The following is an 18,473-nucleotide window of genomic DNA, read 5'->3' on the forward strand; positions in this document are numbered from 1 at the left end:
TAGCTTGACACCCATCACTGCCAAAGAGGAATCCATAAAATAAAACTCACCCCCCAACTGTGGATGTGAACAAAAATAAAATATATGATTTAAAGTGAGAACAAATCATTTTCTACAGTAGTTCCCGCAAGTCGTGATATTAAGTTACTACTTACATTGCCACTTAAATTATCCATTTTTGTGGAAGTTGATGGTGCTTCATTATCTGAAGGTTAAGGTTAAGGCTAGGGTCCTTTTATACAGATTTATGGGCATAAAGACATCAATTGTAGTTATTAGAAAAAGTAACTCAAAATAATTTTGTTACCAAATTTAAAAAAATGAATAGTCTCATATTAACAGGTTTTGACTTGTGTCTGACTTGTATAGTAAACTGGAATAAACATAGCACAGAACAACCTACAGTAGCGCCGCCGCCGCCGCCGCAGGGCCGCGGCGGCGTACCGCCGGCCGCCTGCCCGCCGCCGCCGCAGGCCGCCGCGGCCGCGTTAACTGCAAATCAGTCGCGTGTTAAAATCATTCGCGAAACTACCGCCAGGTGGCGCAAAGGGACGGATTGCGAACTGAATGTAATTGTAAAATGAAAGGAAGACGTTAAACAACAATAACATTATAATATACATTATAACATCCTAAAAGCCATTAAAAAAAAATAGGATAGTCTTAGGCTACAGTCTACTCATCAAAAATTTAAAGAAAGGCCGTTACACAGAGGCTCTTATGCATGCTATTGTTTTTAAACAGTCATTATTATATATATATATATATATATATATATATATATATATATATATATATATATATATATATATATATATATATATATATATAATATAAATTACGATTAAAAATTTTTCATTTCGGTTCATTCTTGGTTAAAAAAAAATAATAATAATCTTCAGGTTCCATTTGCAGAGCGAAATGAGAACGGTCCAGCATTTACAAATAATTCTTATTAACTCTGTTATAAATTCTTGATATTTCAAACTGCTAACACTTTGCATTTTTGAATTATGCCTTTACTGTGTGACCAATAATTGTGAATTGTGACTTTGATCGCGCTGGTGCCTCACGCGCACATATTCATTGTAAACAGCAGTCGTTCACCGAGCCATGCGGCGCAAGCAGCGGGCCACTTTGGCATATTTTTGCTAATTATGATTTTTTTTCCCCGTCGATACTGAAACACGTGTGAAATCCAAAGCCTATTTTACCTAATAAATAAGAGTTTAGCTTCAAATGGGCAACATGTTTGGATTTGTCCCGAATGAGAGAGATAAGCACAACCTTACATTATGTATCGCTTTAAATTATTTTAATTATTATTTTTGTTGTTGTTTATAAGCCTATATTATTATATAGCCTGCTGCAATTATATTTATCCATTAGAATTATATATTTGTAATTCTTGTTCTGTCCTGATAATTTTTTTTTACATTTAAAGGATTTGTTGTAAAGTGAAGGGAACTAAAAATGTCCTGTTGGTACATTAGCCTATAGCATTATTAGGCCTGCCGTTATTATTTCTAAATGTAATAAAATGCAACTCTCACAAATGTAATTTATTTTTTAGCGTGTTTTCAAGTATGTTTTTATCCAGCTTTATTTTTTTCATTGCATCTAAAAATGACTTTGTGCATCACATTCACTTCGTGAACAAAACAAATATAACTTCAGATCCGCCTCTCGCGTTGCTCAGTTGTGGACCATTTCAAAATGTTTGATATAAAGGTTGCTGTCACAGTTTATACAGGAATTGTTCATTAAAAAAATATATATATATATATTGTTAGTTTTATGCTAACATGCAATCAAGTCTTCGGATACTATATAAGATACAAATTCATTTAGGCTATTTAACATGCACTGTGACAATTTACCGTTTCAACTTATAAACTCCTTGAGATTTTAAAGTCAGTTTAATAGTATTGAAATTCAAGTTGAATCTAGTATAAAAAAGGTTTTAATTGCTTAAATTATTTCTATGAATTAATAAGTTAGCATGACTTTTTCATCATAGCATTTTTTACGAGGTGTATTCGTTTTCTGAAACCAAGCACCCACTTTTTTCTTTTTTAAATCTATGAATCGCTCGCATATCTCCTACAACCTACAAATAAGGGCTAATAGAGGTTCTTTCTTTAATTATTTATTTATAATATTTATTCTTGAAGAAAATAAGTATTTATTCTTTAATAAAATAAGGGACGATCCAAATATTTGTAATGTACAATAATATAGGCCTATATCTGCCTGCAGTTAAAAAGATATATTTGTTTTGATTCATCCATTTATGTAGGCTACAATTACCTATTCTAAAAATAAAAATAAATAATGTCATAAAAAAACACCATCGGCCTGAATAAATTTTACCATTATAGAATTGGGGTAGTAATTTAGGAGGTGAAAATACAGTGAAATTACAAATGGCATGGGATTTCAAAGCATGACAACTGAAGGTCTATGAACGTTTCTATGATGCATTTTTTTAAACAATGGCACTTAAAGTTTTCAACTGAAATATTAGTTTTTTAACCATATAGCCTGTGAATAAATAAATAAAATGCATACTTTTCAGAGAAAGAACACTGAGAGTGTAGGTTGCGTGTCTGGTGTTTGGATTTGTACTTCAATATAATGAGCTCCAAGTTTAAGAATAGCCTACACTAGGTTTTTTTTTTTTTTTTTTACTCTCTATTTAACAGCATTAACGTACAATGAAATACGTCTTCCTTCAGGCAGACTGAATGTTTTCCTGTCTTGCTAAATGTTGGGTCAGTTTGCGCGAGACCCGCGCGCTGCGAAGCGGGAGCAGCTGACGGAGGATTCCGCTTGGTCTTAAAGCCTTCCGCAAACGCCTACGTTAACAAATAACAATGATTTTGGCAAAAATAATGATAAATTAGTCAATTGATAATTTGTTATTATTTTGGTCTAGTGAAAATAATAATATGGGCTGCGGGAAAATAATGAATAAAAAGAGTAAGGCTGCTGTGAGTACAGGCATGTTTCAACCCAGGGGCTGGGGTAGTTTTGTATAACTTGTGGGGGTCGAGATAAAGGTGTGAATCTCTTGCTCTTTCATATGGACAGTCTTATGAGGGTTTCAAACTTGCAGAACAGGTTTTTAGGACAACTTTAAAGAAAGGTTTGATCCACTTCAAATGTTGACTATATAGCGCAATAAAGTTTATTAGTTATAATAACTTAATTTCAGAGGAAGTTGCCTTAACTTAAAAAAAAAAAAAAAAAAAAAAAAAAAAAAAAACTGTTGCATTAGGACGGGGCGATAGGCCTATGGCCTAAAAAAAATCCCCGATTTTTTTCACAAAAAATCCAATTTACAATTTAAATCGATTTTTTTCCCCTCCCTACTTAAAATCAATATTAAAATGACAAAGAAATTGCTCAAAACAAGTGTTAATATAACAATATATTATTTTTTAATACTAGCCCATCATGCATCTAACCATCCACTCGGCGTTAAGAGCTGTTCAGATTAAAACTGGCAACTCCGCAGTGAGTCAGTGTCATGGACGGAGGACAGACCAAGTGTAGGCCTAAATCAATTTTCTAGCTTATATTTTCATCTCGTTATGCCGCTGGTTTAGGTTATGTATTTATTTTGTGTGACAACAATCTCTCTCTGAACGTGGAGAAGACGAAGGAGATTGTTGTAGACTTCAGGAGAGCACACACTCAGCACGTTCCTCTGACCATCAACGGTGCGACTGTGGAGAGAGTGAGCAGCACCAAGTCTCCTGGGTGTGCACATCACAGAGGACCTCTCCTGGACCGACAACACTGCAGCACTGGCCAAGAAATCACAGCAGCGTCTCTACTTTCCTCCGCAAACTGAGGAGAGCCCGAGCCCCACCCCCCATCATGTACACATTCTACAGAGGCACCATCGAGAGCATCCTGACGAGCTGCTCACTCCGTGGTATGGCGCCTGCAACGCGTCCTGCCGAAAGACTCTACAACGCATAGTGAGAGCAGCTGAGAAGATCATTGGTGTCTCTCTACCCTCCCTCCAGGACATTTAAAAAAGGGAACACGTCTCACCCGCAAAGCCCTCTGCATCAAGGTTTTGATCCCACTCACCCATCACACAGCTTTCTTCAGCCTGCTACCATCAGGGAGGAGACTGCGGAGTCTCCAGCCAGGACCAGCAGACTGAAGGACAGCTTCATCCACCAGGCTGTCAGGAAGCTGAACTCCAGTTCCCGAATTTGCCCCCCCTCCCCTCTTCTTCCCCAGGCACCACTGAACTATGAACCCCCCCCCCACACTAATCATATGATGACATGCACGAGTCACTTACAGCATTGAAGTGCTCACTACCGCTCACTACCTCATTCGGCATGGAACTACCTCACCTCATCATTCCGTTAAAATAACTGCTCTTGGTCACTTGTCACTTGTCACTTTAATCAGACTTAAGATATTTTTAATAAGTGATTTTTTTTGCACTAAAAAATCTTTTAAAGGAAGACTGTTGTTTCACTTCATTGATTTGCACTACTATATCTGTCATTTTACCTTGCGCTGCTTTATTTAACTTTAACTTTATTTTTAACTTTTATTATTTATTATATGTCGAAACACGGAATTTTTATATATAATTCCCTTATTGTATAATTGTGTATCTAAGGAAGTATATTTGATCTGTTATTTTTTTAGGCTTTAATGTTAAGTGTTATCTGTATGGCACCGGGGGTCTGATAGTAACGCAATTTCGATTCTCTGTATGTATGTACTGTACATGTGGAAATTGACAATAAAGCAGACTTGACTTGACTTGACTTGACTTGACTTATTTTTATTTCTTATATCAATTATTTGTAAATATAGCAGACATTGTCTAACCGTGTCTACACTGGACGGCCTTGTTCATATAGGGCGAAACATCTCTCACTCTGCAGCAGAGTATGTGAGAGTGGAGCGGCAACAATTTCCCTCCGCGCTCCTAGCATTTAATAATCACTAAGCTCCGTGGTTCATTGATACCAGAAACACTGCTCCGCCTTCACTCCGTGGCTAAAGTTGAAATGTTATGTTCATAATAGCTTATAAAAAATAAATAAAATAAATGAATTAAATTACCAGGAGAGTTTGGCAAACAAGGGATTAGGCTTATTGTGTGCAAACTTTTTGTCCTACCAACTTGCCAAACTACATAAAATTGTCAGCATTTAAAAGGTATAATTGCTGCTTTCTGCTGCTCAAATTGTTTGTAATGAAAAAACAGTTTTTACATTTTCGTACAGTATTTATATCTGCAGATTGATGCATTTGTTACAGATTTCTGCTCATTCAAAATCAGATACAGATGAAGTAGCCTACTGTAAGATTACATTTACCCAATGCATTATTGCGACAGCGATTACGTGTGAATGTGCTGTATCTTTTTAAATCATGCTTTAACCCCGAAAAATAATCAGTTAAAAGGAAGACAAATTCCTTGAGAACTAGCCTGTAACATCCCGCTCGACTATTGCCGTCATTATAATCTTCGTATCAGAGAGATTATGTGTATCAAGCTATAGCTAAATATGTTTATCATGTGAATTCTTGCTAAATATGCAGTTATATTACGGGCTGTTGGCATGAATTGTATTCGTGATGGAGCGGTGCTGGAGCGAGTGAAAACCACGACGCTCCTGACTTTTAAAAAATCCGCTCCTCCCCAGTCAGAATAACACCGCTCCGCTCATACTCTGCTCGGCAGCGTGTCTCAAACACACGGGGGAGGCTTGAGCCCAATCATTCTCAAAACATAAAATATTTATTTTATTTCAACTTTTGTTTTTGTGTTTCAGAGGAAAAATCAGTGTTAAGGCATCTCTCCATTACAGACCGTTCTGAAAGAGGAATTTATGCAAACGCATATAAAATTCTTTAAAAACTTTAACAGAGATGTCTAGAGGGTATTTAATAGGTCTGCTTCCCACGTAAGATTTTTCTATAGTCGTTCATTTGTCATTATTCAACTAATCGCAAGTTTATATTAAATGTACAACTATAATCCAGCCTTAATATATTCCACGCTCAAGAATATGCATTAAGTTTGTCACAAAGCACAGGCAGAAGTAGCCTAATAATTATGAAAAAGGAGACATTTTAATTATTTATTAAATGTTTTCTTGTCGGCTGCAAGATGAAATTCACAGTGCTGACTCTCTCCACATGGACGCGCCTTTAAAGAGAAATACAACCTTCACAGATTACATAATGCTTTCGTTTTGAAATGATTCGTTTAGAAGACATTTCAAGCTTTCTGCAGATATATTTATCATGTATGTGAGACACCCAGATTTTCAGTTTATTTCATTATTAGGAAAAAAAATCACGTGATCGAGAGGGCGCCTCCCTCTCATGCATGCGCATTAATAATTTTTGCACAAACACTTGAATATGAATAATAATTCACATTTTGCATATGCATTACAAAGTAAATAATTTTTTACATGTAATTATCCAAAATAAAACCAAACAAGATTTGTAATGAAGATAAAATATGTGGACAAATAAGAATAAATGCTGCACGTGCACTCAGCATCATGCAGAGCAAATCTTGCACTGATATTTTACGGAATATTATACATTTTATATTATGCATTTAAATGCGGCTGCCATTTATTTATTTAATTTATTTATTTTTACTTTACTTAAATTATATGAAAGCAAGCAAAGAAGACTCCATTTAAAATCACTGAAGTTGTCAATTAATAAAGCTCTTTTTTTTTTTACATCATGTGCACTTTGTTGATAAGTGATGACGTTGTATTAATCCATGCAGGTTTAATTTATTCGTTTCTTGTTTTAATTAGGCCTAAATAATGGGAGCGAAATTATACAGTGCCTTACGTTTTACTAAAATAAAGAAAATAATTTATAAAACACGCAAGCCTAGCTCACAATAGGCTACCACTTTTAATGCTCCGATGCATTAAAAAACCACATTTTCTTTTTAATAATATAACACATAATTCATATTATATAAATAATACTGCACACTATTTAAATGTGTCTAATCTAAATTATGGTGTAGAGAAAATATTAGCACAGGCTCATAGGCTTGACATTTATCCTGCTTGAATTCGTTCTAAGAAACGCACATATCTTCATAAGGACTAAACTTTCATCTGTGAATATTAAATATTTTTTCTTTTATTTTCCCCGACTGCAGTCAAATATAACACATCAGCGAGGCAAAGCTGACGTCTATTTGCGAAAATGTGCTTTGATGCGCTTGTTCGAAAACTTCAGCCACTCAGCGGTCAAAAGCTGGAAATGCACTTTGCAGACGCCGCGGCGGCGGTACGAGCGGCGGTAGAAACGACGTTTTGGATGTCCACCTACTGTACATCGACATTGACATAATCCAGTTTTGTTGAAATGGGTGACACTTCTGTATGAGATGACAAGGAATCTCCAGGGTCTTGTAACAAATTCAACACCGATTGTGTGTACAATTTTACTTGATATTTTATTTACTAAAAAAAAAAAAAAAAAAAAGTAGAGTTTACCGATTCACAATCACTGCTGTTAATCCATATGTCTGTCACACACTTCTGGACTTGCATAGTCAGCAGTTGAACAGGCATGTCTGTATGATGTTCGGCACATCAAGCTTTTGGCATTTTTGTTTATTTTTTTTGATGATTAGGGTAAAGGGGAGAGGTCCACACTGTTCTCTATTGGCATAATATATAGACAACCCTTTGCTCCTACTGTTTTAATGAGGTAGGATCCTTTGTCGTCCCCTTGGAATTATAAGGTTCTATCTGCGTTCTGAGCAGTTTTGAGATATTGAGCTTCAAAGTTTTGCATTACATATAGGAAAATTTATATGGGGAACAAGTTTCTTTCAAACATGAAAAAAACGGGGACCCTAAATGTATTCTAAATATACAATATCAAAATCCTCTCAAATTTGTGAATGGGGATTTTTGGAATGGGTCAAATGCAGATAGAACCTTCTAATTCTAAAAAAAACACTTTTCGCTTAGAATTATAAGGTTCTATCTGCCAAAACATTATTTGAACATTAAATATAAAATTAATGTTGTAACAATGTCTCAACATGTGTTAGAAAGTAAAATTTTATCCTTTCTATGATATTTATTTCATATTTTTAGCACGTCCATGTATTTAGGACATTTCAAATTAAGCAAGGTAGGTCTAAATATTTTTTCTCATTTTTTTAAAACACAGACTTATACTCTTTGACTCATTTTTTAAAACACAGACTTATAATACTCTCTATCTGCTAGTGGCATGAATTTAAACATGGACTTAATGTCACTCATCTTCGCCTCTGAGATGATGCTCTGTTTGGAGAGTACCCTTGGTTTGGGTAAGATGGATGTAGGTGCCAGGCTTCTCGTGTGTTTGCTTGGTCCTCTTATGTCTACTTTAACTCTAGGCTCTGCATGTGATTTTGTATAATGAAGAGTATATGGACACTGATCAAACACAAGCTGTGACACTTCAAAAAATGGAACCTGTTTGTACTGAAACAGCTTGGAACATGTCTGAAAGTCATAGAAATCTATACTCTTCATCTGTATGATTTCATATGGGTTGTTCCTGTTCACCTTCAGTAAAATGCGCAAGAAAGACAGTGGTGAATAGAATTCAGACACTGCCATTGCCTTTTCAATATGGCTGTGCATTTTGTCTACCTCCTGCACTGCGGAGTGGCCTGTTGTAGAGTATTTCATTGTTATCTTTTTAATTTGAGGATGCCTTGTCAGGAAATCTGAAATAGCAAGGGCTATTATGGAATTTCTGTTCTGAGGCACACAAATATCACTCCATGTAATCATCTCAGTGGCATGTGGATGATCACGTACAACGCGTTCTAATATTTTCATTAGTGCACTTGCAACATCACTTCCTCCCCTACCTGACATTGCCTCTGTCCACAAAGCACAGTAGCCTTTTTTAGTCTGCGAAAAGTGAGCAGTAAAATTATACATGTTAAGTTTCCGCTTGTAGAAAAAAGAGCTAATTTTGGCACGTGGACATGAAATAACATTCTGTAGGTCAAAACAGACTGTTAGAGTATCTTTATCCTCTCTGTCTTTTTGGCGCTCTTGGCGCATTGCCGTCTTGTCAGCTATATGCTTTGTTTGATGGTATTCATCACTTTGGCCTACCATGTTTTGCTTTACGGCAGTCTCATATGCTTCACACTGATCACACCGATCCTTTTTATGGGTGTGAAAGTTAAGGTTGAACTCTGTGTTGAATATGAATCGGTAATAAGATTCTTTTAGGTGTAGGTGTATTTCCATTCTCGTTGCATTTAAGCCTGTAGAGATCATACATCCTTGAAACATTGAGTACCAGTTCAAGGTACTGTCTTTCTGTGCTGGCTCAACAGTAATGTGACTCAACAACAGGAAATGAACTGATGTGTGTCTTTATCTGCTCTTTCTGATTTTCATCTATGCATTTTTTTTTTTTGCATGCTTTCCCCTTGCATCTGATTTTGGCATGCTAGTTGTCTGATTTTTCTTCATGTGTGTATTATACACAGGTTTCTGGCTGATGGCAAGTGTGCCCAGATAAAACTGCTTACAGACTCTCACCTTTTCACCCTCTACGTTTAGATAGTACTTAAATGAGTAGGTATGCTTTCTGTGTGGTTCATCACAGGTTTGTCTTTCTTTTTCTGTGCAGTCTGTAGTCATGGCTATAGTCATGTCATATTAAGTCATATTTTCTGTTTTGACTCAACTGGTAGAACTGTGTAAAGCATTTCTCCCTTTCATCTGGGGTTACTTTCTTTGCACATTTGTATTTACATGATGTACTACAGTTCTTCAAAGTTCTCACTTGTTTGGCAGAAGCCTTTTTATTTGCAGAGTTGACATGTTCCTTGCCCTCCTGATAAAGTTTCTTGCAGGTACATGCTTTCCATGTTGAAGGATTTGAAACATGTCTCCTGTTTCTTCTTTTCTGAGTAGCCCCCAGCTCTTTCATTTGTAAACTGGTAGGTGCAGTCGACTGGTGCGGTCACTGGCTTGGTCACTGGCTCGACTGGTGCGGTCACTGGCTCGACTGGTGTGGTCACTGGCTTGGTCACTGGTTCGACTGGTTTGTCTGGTAAGTACCTAGGCCCTGCTGCATCTACCTTGTCACCTACCTGGAGAAAAAAATACATTTGAAAAAATACATATTTAAACATAATATTTAAATACACAATGTAAAAAACAGGAATGCAATAAATTCAGAAAAGTTTCTTATTATTAGCTCACCACCTCTGTAGCTCTAAACTAACAAATTCTGACTGACTGACTGATTCTTACCTTTCCTCTCTCTGTTGTTCTCTGTCTTGGTATTACTGGACTGCTTGTTTCTCCCTCTCTGTCTAAAAGTCTGATTTTACATTGCTCCTTTACAACATTGCTCCTTCCCTCTTCTGCCTCAGTTTCTCTTCCTTTCTCTGATGATGCTTTTTTCATATTTTCTTTGCCTGGTGCTCTCTTTCTCGTTCTCCTGCTGCTGTTTTTAGCATTACTTTTTCCCCTCCTGGATATGTCAGGTTCATTACAAAAAAATAATATTTTTTTAGCATGGTATACCATTGAGTAGCTAACGTTACAGGCTACAATCATTCTGAAATCATTTTAATACTGAGGTAACTGCTTTTTCTGCTCTTATTTTTCTGCTCTTTCACATGTTCACATTTTCACATAACGATCATAACTTACTATAACCGCACTGTTTTGAGTAGGATAGGTTCGGGTGGGTTTTCTGTATTGTTTTTTTTTATCTTAGTGCTTGCCTCTTAATATCAGGAACTATGAAGCTAGCGCTGCTGGCTAGTGTGGTGTCTAACTATGAAAACAATCTCCTCAGCAAGACCTAAAACAAAACAAAAAAAGACTGAACTTGCCTGGAATTCGGGCTGCTGTCCTTGACAAGGTCGTCAATAAAACTTCGATCTTGAGGTTTCTTAAAAACTTCGCTTTGCAATGATATTCAAATTTCCCTGGCCTGATCCACCTGAGTTAAAAAGATCAGAAGCCATATCAGCTATTTATTTAATTTAAGCCAAAGAAATACAATTTCTGAAATGTATGAATCTTCCATTTCACTCAAACATTGAATAGTCAAGTTAACCTAACACAGTTTCAAAAGTACTTAAGCAGAGATGACACTCAAAATAACAATACTGTCTAATGATGTGTAAAGTTGTTGTAAGGTCACAATAAAACTTCTAAAATCAAAAAACTACATTACCAACAGCTTTATAGAGCATCCAGGCTCCTTCCAACGATTCACGAGTTCACACTTGTATATAATTAGCTGAAGTATGATAATGCGTATTTGGCGTGCTGTCGGGAGAAGGGCTCCGAGCTCGGGAATGGCCCGAACCTAGAGTACCCCCAAAAAGCAACTGAGCAAAGGACAGCCGCCAGACTAAGAACGCCCCCAAAATAAGCATTGAGTACATGCAGGGGCTAATTTTTGAGAAGTCAGCTGGTTGGCAGGCCGGATGAGACTACGTACTTTGGTGGAAGCGACTTATTAGTTGGAAGAGTAGGCCCTACCGGCTGCTGGTACTGGACTACGTGGTTTTGGGTGCCTGGTCGGGAGGGCTCGAGCCGATCCTCAACGGGAGCTCACAGCATTGGAACGGGTGAGCCCTACTGGACGATGGGGAGGAGCAGCATGATTGTATAGCCCGACCAGGAGGGCCCGAGTTGCCTCGACTGGAATAGGTCACGGTGTCGGCGTACGGGCCCTACTGGCTGATAATTCCCTGCTAATCAGTGGGCAAAGGGCAAATGGCTGACCGAGAGGGCCCATGAAGCCCTGACTGGAGATCATGACTCAGGATAATGGACGTGTGGGTCCTCTCGGTTTGGTAGATGAAAAGGCTTTGGGCTGACCAACAAGGAGGACTCTTGCGACATCCGACGGGAGATCAATACTCACGGCATCGGATGGATGAGACTCGCTTGCGGGTGGCAAGTATAGAAGCCCAACAGGGAGAACTCTCACAGACGTCTGACGGGAGCACACACATCAGACGGGTAAGCCTCGCTGGGCGGGGAGAGAGAAAAGGAAAACCCGACTGGGAGGGCTCTTGCGGCATCCAATGGGGTATCATACTCAGAACGTCGAACAGGTAAGCCTCGCCAGGCGGGGGGGGGAAGATGTGAGGATAGCTGAGAGGGCTTAGACAGCATTCGGTGGGAGGTTGAGACTCATGGTGTCGGACGTGCCTACCATCGAACGAAAAGGTAAAGTTGTCTGGCCAGGAGGCTCTCGCCAACGTCCGACGGGAGAACACGCATTGAACAGGTAAGCCTCGCTGACCGTAGAAATGGAAAAGATAAGGTTGTCTAGCCAGTAGACTCTCGCCGACGTCCAACGGGAGCTCTATACTCACGGCATCAAATGGATAAGCCTCTCCGGATGCAAGACGGAAAGGTAAAACAGGCATCCAACAGGAACTCCATGCTCACTGCATCGAATGGGTAAACCTCGAAGACCGAAAAAAGGAAAAGCTAAGTTTGTGTGGCCGTGAGGCTCTCGCTGGCATCCGATGGGGGCTCGATACTCACAGCATCAGATGGGTAAGCCTTGATGACCATAGAATGGAAAAGGAGGCTCTCGTCGGCCTCCAACAGGAGCTCGATACTCACAGTATTGGATAGGTCAGCTTGACGACCTGGCCAGGAGGCTCTCGCCGACGTCCAACGGGAGCACACAGCATCGAATGGGTAAGCCTCGCCAACCGTAGAAAGGAAAAGGTAAGGTTGTGTAGCCGGGAGGCTCTCGCCGGCATCTGAAGGGACCTCAATACTCAAAGCACGGACGGGTAAGCTTCGCCGGTAGTCGGTCGGAAAGGCCAAGATTGCTTGACCGGGAGGGCTCTTGCAGCCTTCGACGGGAGTTCAATACTCACTGCATGAAAGGGTTAGCAACACCGTTTGCTGAAAGAAAACATTCACTCGACCGGGAAAGCTCTTGCAGCATCTGACGGGAGTTTAATACTCACGGCATCAGACCGGTAAACTCCGCCAGTAGTTGGACAAAAAAGGCAAGGTTTGCTCGACCGGGAGGCCCTCGAGGCATCTGACAGGAATTCAATACTCACTGCATCAGATGGGTGAGCCTTGCCAGTAGTTGAAAGAGAAATATTTGCTCCGCCGGTAGCACTCTTGCAGCACCTGACAGGGAGTTCAATACTAAGAACAATTTGAGTTGTCTAAAAGGGTAGATGTTATGAGGATTACTTTACGTAATTGTTTAACAAATCCAATAAGACGCGTCCGATAACGTGTCAGAAAATATTGGTGCGGCTTTGCATTTGAAAGTTAAGCGTAAAACAAAATAGAATTTGGTGATGTCGACTTTTGCCAGCCAAGTGCTAAGACCCATGATTTTTTTTTCTCTACATATTGATTGCATGATTGTTGTTCTACAGTTGAGAGCGAGAATTAATCAAGAAAATGGCGAATTATATGGAGCTGACAGATCGATTAGGAGTTTCTTATCCCAGAATTTTCAGAGTAGCCACTCCAATGGGCTGATGCAAAACTGAGAAGGTGGGGCTTCGCAAGGGCTGATCATAATTCATGCCACCTATGGGGGAAAGCTGAACAGATTATTTCAGTGAAATGGCTGAACGTAATGAAAAATGGCAACACCTGATGTGCACATTCGAGGATTTATGATTGCTGAATCAATTCTGTCATGAAGAATTGTCCAAATATTAAAGATTGTGTACATATGAATTAAATGTTTAGCCAAACGAGGATTAGATTGCACATTGACATGTAGAAACAATTGTTGGGACGTTGGTGCCCTTTGAAGGCTTTTGATATAATGTGCATGTACACTATATTGTTTAAAAAACATTAAGTTTTGTTCAATAGAACAGTATCGTTAATTGCTTTTCATACTTCATTTAAACCAATCACCACAGTGTCATTGCTATTATATATGTATTTTAGGTAATTTTAAAGGTAAACAATAGCCTTTAAAATTACCTAAAGGTTATTGTTTGATTAGGTCCAGTTATTTATTTATTTATTTTTTCCTTTCATCTATATAAATTATAATTATCCGATTAATCACAGAATAATCCACAGAAAACTCTGTTACCCAATAAATCATTAGTTATTGCCTTAGATGAGGGGTCTATGTCTGCACTTGCCAGGATTTGTGCCCAGATATTGTAGACTGGCGGAGAAGGAGCGATCCTGGGGCCGGCAGGTTGGAGGTTTGGCTGACTGCTGGGAGACGAATAACTTAGATTGTACAGATCCGCTCTGTTTACCCTTCGCAAGGGCAGAGCGTTGAAATAATCAGCATTTGCCTCAGACTTAAATACGATCCACTTTCCGATTGGAGGAATTGTAGGCATAGCAGAAAGATAAGAGGATGCCGGGGAATAATTGGAGGTGACGCCGGGTAGAGGCGAGGTTATGCCTCGGCGTCGTGGAGGGCCGGCAGGTTGGCCAGAGAATCGAAAAATTCCCAGTATAGACCTCGTCGTCTAAATGGTGTCTGGCGGAGAAGGAGCGATCCTGGGGCCGGCAGGTTGGCCAGAGAATCGAAAAATCCCCAGTATAGACCTCGTCGTCTAAATGGGAGAGGCTGAGTCTGACATATAATGGCAAAAGGTGCGAACCGAATGCTGATAAACCTTCAATGGATAGAGGTAAGTCAGCTGTATTTATACTATGGTGTTGATTAGGCTAAGTATCTGACATGCTCCTCCTGAACCTTGTTAATGAAACATCATTTCCGTCTCCACAAATAGTTTAGATATCTGGTGAAATTAAACACACATTTATGCAAACAAAAATCTCACTGGATTATACAATTAAGGATACAGGTTTAAATCATTCAAAATACTTCTGCTTAATGTTACACTGTCAGATATGCAAAAGAAATCTATCATATCTTACCACTGATAAAGAACTAATTGTAGAAGATTTTAACATTCACGTTGATAATACAAATGATGCATTAGGACTTGCATTTACTGACCTAATAAACTCTTTTGGAGGCAAGCAAAATGTCACTGGGCCCATTCATCGTTTTAATCATACGCTAGATTTAATTATATCACATGGAATCGATCTTACTGATATAGATATTGTACCTCAAAGTGATGATGTTACTGACCATTTCCATGTATCGTGCATTCTGCGTATTACTGATATTAACTATATAGCTCCGCATTATCGTCCGGGCAGAACTATTGTTCCAGCCACCAAAGACAGATTCACAAATAACCTGCCTGATTTATCTCAGCTGCTCTGTGTACCCATAAATACACATGAACTAGACGAAATGACTGGCAACATGGGCATTAACTTCTCTAATACATTAGAAGCTGCTGCCCCAATCAAATTGAAATAGGTTAGAGAAAAACGTACTGTTTCATCCATCGCACCCAAAGATAAACTGCAGTGCTTTACAACTATAGGATAGGAATAGTTAAATAAACTTATCACTGCATCTAAACCAACAACATGTTTATTAGATCCTGTACCCACTAAATTACTTAAAGAGTTGTTACCTGTAGCAGAAGAACCACTTCTCATTATTATTAACTCGTCGTTATCTTTAGGTCACAACCCAAAACCATTCAAGCTGGCAGTTATTAAGCCTCTTATTAAGAAACCACAACTAGATCCTAGTGAACTGGCAAATTACAGACCCATTTCAAATCTTCCATTTATGTCAAAAATTTTGTCTGCTCAATTGTGCTCCTTCCTGCAAAAAAAAAAAAAAAATCTCTATGAAGAATTTCAGTCGGGTTTCAGGCCCCACCATAGCACAGAAACTGCACTTGTTAAAATTACAAATAACTTGCTTCTTGCGTCAGACCAAGGCTGCATCTCATTGCTAGTTTTACCTGATCTTAGTGCTGCATTCAACACCATAGATCACGACATACTCAAAGATCGATTACAAAGCTATACAGGTATTCAAGGGCAGGCTTTAAGATGGTTTAGATCCTACCTGTCTGACCGCTACCACATTGTTTATTTAAATGGGGAGACATCTTATTTATCACCAGTAAAATATGGAGTGCCACAAGGATCTGTCCTAGGTCCTCTGCTATTTCCAATATACATGTTGCCCCTTTGTAATATTATTAGAAAATATGTGATTAGTTTCCACTGTTATGCTGATGATACTCAACTATATATCTCAACGAGACCAGATGAAACTTCTAAATTATCTAGGTTAACAGAGTGTGTTAAAAAAATGTAAAAGATTGGATTATCAATAATGTTCTCCTATTAAATTCGGATAAGACTGATATATTACCTATTGGACCAAAAAACAGTACACAGAATCTTGTACATTACAGTTTGCGACTAGACGTATGTACTGTTACTTCCTCTACAGTCAAAAATCTGGGTGTTATATAAGACAGCAACTTGTCTTTTAAAAACCATATTTCCCATGTTACAAAAACAGCATTCTTCCATCTTAGAAACATTGCCAAGCTACGAAACATGTTACCTGTTTCTGATGCAGAAAAGCTAGTTCATGCATTCATGACCTCTAGACTGGACTATTGTAATGCACTGTTAGATGATTGTCCTGCATCTTCAATAAACAAGCTACAGGTACTCGAAAATGCAGCAGCTAGACTTGGTTGGAACAGCAGCTAAGCTAATTATGTCTATTTGTTTCTCTGTTTTGTAATTAGGATTTACACAAGCTCCAGTCTGGATCCAGTACACCTGAGAAGAGATGATGCCAACCCTTCAGAGGACCTCAGATGATGCTAACCCTGAAACAACATACATAACTACCAAATTTTGCTTTAAGTTTGATTGCATCATATAATAATTGCTGTTAATAGTGTTCATCGTCTGTTTGATTACGTCATTGATTTTTCCATACATTTCTGCCATATGCACATAAACTAACACCACTGATAAGCTACTACTAAATATTGTAGAAACTTAATTTTCTGTAAGGTTGCTTTGCAATGATTTGTATCGTAAAAAGCACTATACAAATAAACTTGAATTGAACTGAATTGAAAGGGCAAAATGAATGTTTGGCAATGTAAACTGATATTTCCTACTGGCACACTACAGCAAAAGATAAAAATAATTGACTTAAAACAGGAACATGTTTGGGAACCACTGTAGTGTACTAATAATTTTGCATCAGATAAAGGAGACATACAAAAATTAGCATATTGTGAAAAAGCAGGAACATGTTTGGGAACCACTGCTTTACACAATACAGGTCCTTCTCAAAAAATTAGCATATTGTGAAAAAGTTCATTATTTTCCATAATGTAATGATAAAAATTAAACTTTCATATATTTTAGATTCATTGCACACCAACTGAAATATTTCAGGTCTTTTATTGTTTTAATACTGATGATTTTGGGCATACAGCTCATGAAAACCCAAAATTCCTATCTCAAAAAATTAGCATATCATGAAAAGGTTCTCTAAACGAGCTATTAACCTAATCATCTGAATCAACTAATTAACTCTAAACACCTGCAAAAGATTCCTGAGGCTTTTAAAAACTCCCAGCCTGGTTCATTACTCAAAAACCGCAATCATGGGTAAGACTGCCGACCTGACTGCTGTCCAGAACGCCATCATTGACACCCTCAAGCGAGAGGGTAAGACACAGAAAGAAATTTCTGAAAGAATAGGCTGTTCCCAGAGTGCTGTATCAAGGCACCTCAGTGGGAAGTCTGGGGGAAGGAAAAAGTGTGGCAAAAAACGCTGCACAACGAGAAGAGGTGACCGGACCCTGAGGAAGATTGTGGAGAAGGACCGATTCCAGACCTTGGGGGACCTGCGGAAGCAGTGGACTGAGTCTGGAGTAGAAACTTCCAGAGCCACCGTGCACAGGCGTGTGCAGGAAATGGGCTACAGAGAAGCAGCACTGGACTGTTGCTCAGTGGTCCAAAGTACTTTTGGTCAGATGAAAGCAAATTTTGCATGTCATTCGGAAATCAAGGTGCCAGAGTCTGGAGGAAGACCGGGGAGAAGGAATTGCCAAAATGCCTGAAGTCCAGTGTCAAGTACCCACAGTCAGTGATGGTCTGGGGTGCCATGTCAGCTGCTGGGGTTGGTCCACTGTGTTTTATCAAGGGCAGGGTCAATGCAGCTAGCTATCAGGAGATTTTGGAGCACTTCATGCTTCCATCTGCTGAAAAGCTTTATGGAGATGAAGATTTCGTTTTTTTCAGCACGACCTGGCACCTGCTCACAGTGCCAAAACCACTGGTAAATGGTTTACTGACCATGGTATTACTGTGCTCAATTGGCCTGCCAACTCTCCTGACCTGAACCCCATAGAGAATCTGTGGGATATTGTGAAGAGAAAGTTGAGAGACGCAAGACCCAACACTCTGGATGAGCTTAAGGCCGCTATCAAAGCATCCTGGGCCTCCATAACACCTCAGCAGTGCCACAGGCTGATTGCCTCCATGCCA

Source organism: Cyprinus carpio, chromosome A18 (genome assembly GCF_018340385.1).
Source record: "Cyprinus carpio isolate SPL01 chromosome A18, ASM1834038v1, whole genome shotgun sequence".
In the NCBI taxonomy this organism is placed as follows: Eukaryota; Metazoa; Chordata; class Actinopteri; order Cypriniformes; family Cyprinidae; genus Cyprinus; species Cyprinus carpio.